Below are 3,353 nucleotides of genomic sequence, written 5' to 3'. Positions count from 1 at the left end.
GAGAGGGGAGCGGGGCACGGGCTGGCCTCGCCGCGCTTCCATCTTGGGCTTTCCTAGTGAGGGGACAGGCCCGGGGCTGTGGGAGGGTGTGGGTCCGCCCGGCTTGTTTACGGACCATCGGTCCGCCGCGGCTGGACGCGCTGCCTGCCCTGCCGCCTCTCTTCCGCCAGATTACGTCCCCCCCCTCCATTCCCCCCACCCCAACTTCTTTTCCTGCCACCTACGGGCTGGTCTGCAATAGGGCCCTCAATACTTGGGTCCGTCGCCACAAGTTGGTACCGGTCCCCCCAAACTTGTATTTCAGCCCACCCCCCGGCGGCTTCCTCTCCGCCTCTCGCGGTGGCCTCCCGTTGTTTCCCTTTTTCTCAGAAAATAAAGGTGGGGGCCGACAGGGGTGGGCTGAGGGGCGGTGGGAGGCTGGTGAAGGGGAGAAGCTGGAACTAGTGGAAAGATTGTCTGGCCTTCTCGCTCGCAATAAACGATGGTTCCGTGCACACTTACCTTGTTATTCCCTTGGCTGTGGCTTGGTGCGTGGGGTCATTCCACAGACAAAAGGACCATAATGAATACTTGCATGTTAAGCTCGAGGGGCCAGCAATTGAGGTTCAGCCTGGAAGTTTGAGCCGACCCCATTTATCTTTGAGATAACCCCGGTGTTTGGAAATTCTTCTGGCAGAGAATTTGGTATTTCAGTCAATTGATTCCGTAACTCCGTAGACTTGTATCAGGTTAAACGCCGTCCCTTTCCACCCAAGTATTGTGGTCTGTGTGTTCCCTCTATGATCTGTTATGTTGTTGTCAATAAATTTAATGTACAAAAATGTCTTAGGAATCCAGTTGAAGAGAAATGTTTCGCTCTTAGAAACGTTATATAATGAGTGGTTTTTTCCTGAGGTCTCTTTTTTTAGTTGACTTTATCACTTGTGCGACCTCAAGGGTACCCATGTTTTGATCAAGCACGGATGACTCAGTGTTCAAACCATAAGCCAGGGGAAACCATGAGGAATTTTGATCTTGGCTTGTGCTAGGGGCCTTAGGAAAATCATCTAATCTACGTTTGTGAAAAATTAAGCTGGACCTCTCCTCCTGGTTATTAGTAGTATTAATTCAATGAGGCAATTATAAAGAAATTTAGAACTCTGCTTCCCTGTTTGATTTTTAGCTCTTGACAAGATATGCAGTCACCTTCTTATGCTAAAATTTCATAACATTGTTTTTGTAGGGCTGTTAGTGGCACTAAGAGGACAGTAATGGCATATTTAAATCTTTGGGGAGGATCCTGTTTGAATGTCATGAGGGATTTTTATTTCTGTTGTTGTTTCAAGCCCTTTTATTAATGCTTGGGAGCATTGAGACACCCATTTATTTACTTTTGGAATGTGCTTGGGTTGGTATGATGAACTCTTTCACGGTAGTGTATTTTAAAGCTTGTGGCCTTGATTCAGTTCTGTGCGCTGATAAAGGTTTTGGCATATTACATTTAAAATCTGAGGCTTAGCATAGGTTTGGAACTCATGACCCAGGTGTAGGATATTTGCTGTAAATTGCCTCCTGTGTGTAATTGATACAGTGAGAGCTGTTGAGTATGCTTTTGTGCTTAGCTTGCTTTTATAATAGGTGGAAACTTTAAACAAATGGGGATTGCAAAAGTAGACCTCTGTAGCTTTTTGTTTAACTTGGGTCAGTGTCAGTATTTGTGCACTGCTGCTCACTTCCCTCCTTCCCCCCAAAGAAGCTCTTGTACCTGGACTTTGAATATGTTTTTCTCCTGGTGATGTGTTTCACCTGGAGTATTTGTGCTTTACTAATGCTTTGAGTAAATAATATCTTGCATATGTTAACATTCACCTTCTCACATCACAACATAAAAACTTCCAGACACTCCCTGTTACATGCAAAGTAAAGTTTTAACTCCTCGGCGTGGTTTTCAGGTTTCTCTATAATCTGGCCCTGATCCATTCTTCAGTCTTAACTCTCATTTCTTCCCTTTGTGAATCTTGTAGTTCCAGCCAAACTAACTTGTTTGTTGTTCCTTTGAAGTCCCTCTTGGCCTTTCTTTGTGCTTTTCTTTCTGTTTGAAACCCTCTTCTTCTTGTGTTCATAGATATTCCCTTTATTCTGGCCTTGAGAAGCCTTCTTGACTACTTCAACCCCAAGAGGTCTATTCTCACCTCCGCAGTGTGAGACTGTTTTCCTCATCTTTTTTTTTTTTCCTCCTCCTCACAATATGCTGGCCTGGATTTCGATTTATCTTTTTATTTTACTTCCCAACTAGATTTTTAAGATCTTTGAGGACTGGGTATGAACCCTAAGCCCTACATCTGTGCACCATGTATTACGCTCTGAAAATATGGATACATGGTCTGACAAAGTGTTTTTGGTTTTAGAGATGTTCTAGAATATGAAGTTTGTACTTCTCTAAGTATTGGAGTTGCTGGAACTTTGATATATGAGGCAAAATACTGGAAACTGTTGGTTCAGTCGTATCTGACTCTTTGCGACCTCATGGACTGCAGCACGCCAGGGGCGTGCTGCAGTCCATTGGAAACTATGACAATCTCTAAAAAATTTTTTTTGCCAGTATGTTTGTATCTAAGTGGCTCAGTGGTTTTTTTTTTTTTAAAAAAAATCTGCCTGCCAAGCAGGAGATGCAGGTTCGATTCCTGAGTTGGGACAATCCCCTGGAGAAGGAAATGGCAGCCCATGTCAGTATTCTTGCTTGGAGAATCCCATGGACAGAGGAGCCTGGTGGCAGGCTACAATCCATGGGGTCACACAAAGTTGGACACAGTGTAGAGACTAAGCAACATTATCAGCATAATTCTTTCTATAGAGGATGCTTAACATTTTGATAATGATCATCGTGTTATTCAAATAAAAGTAAGTACTACAGGTCCGTGGTTTATTTCATCTTTGAGTCTGGGTCGGTTACTTGGGTTTGAATTTGGCACCAGTGACATTAAGGGTTGGTCGTTTCATATTTGTATTGTTGTTGATGTTTAGTTGTAAGTCGTGTCCGACTTTTTGTGACCCCAGGGACTGTGGCCTCCCAGGACCCTCTGTCCATGAGATTTCCCAGGCAAGAATACTGGAGTGGATTGCTGTTTCCTTCTCCAGAGGATCTTCCCGATCCAGGGATTGAACCTGTGTCAGCTGCACTGCAGGCAGATTCTTCACCACTGAGCCACCAGGGAAGTGTACAGGTAGCATTTAGCATCCTGGGAGGGGAAGTTCATCTGTCATCTGTTTGCATCTTTAACCTCAGTTGTTGGCTGCATGTGTCACTGGTCATGAGGCAGGTGAGGCTCAGGAGAATGTGATTCACTGCTGCCTGTCAACTGTTGGAAGAAAAA

General features: G+C 44.6%; 1 long non-coding RNA gene across 1 annotated transcript in view; it reads right to left on the bottom strand.

Moving 5' to 3' along the window:
• The window catches only part of LOC105002527, a 23,410-nt gene extending 20,882 nt beyond the window's left edge, over positions 1-2,528 (bottom strand). The window contains exon 1 of the long non-coding RNA XR_826974.1: positions 502-2,528. This is a non-coding gene — a long non-coding RNA (uncharacterized LOC105002527). The remainder of the gene's footprint in view (positions 1-501) is intronic.
• Positions 2,529-3,353: the final 825 nt, after the last annotated feature.

Source organism: Bison bison, unplaced genomic scaffold (genome assembly GCF_000754665.1).
Source record: "Bison bison bison isolate TAMUID 2011002044 unplaced genomic scaffold, Bison_UMD1.0 scf7180017864456, whole genome shotgun sequence".
In the NCBI taxonomy this organism is placed as follows: domain Eukaryota; kingdom Metazoa; phylum Chordata; class Mammalia; order Artiodactyla; family Bovidae; genus Bison; species Bison bison.
Note: the sequence above shows the minus strand (reverse complement) of the source record. Positions and strands in the feature narration are given on the sequence as shown.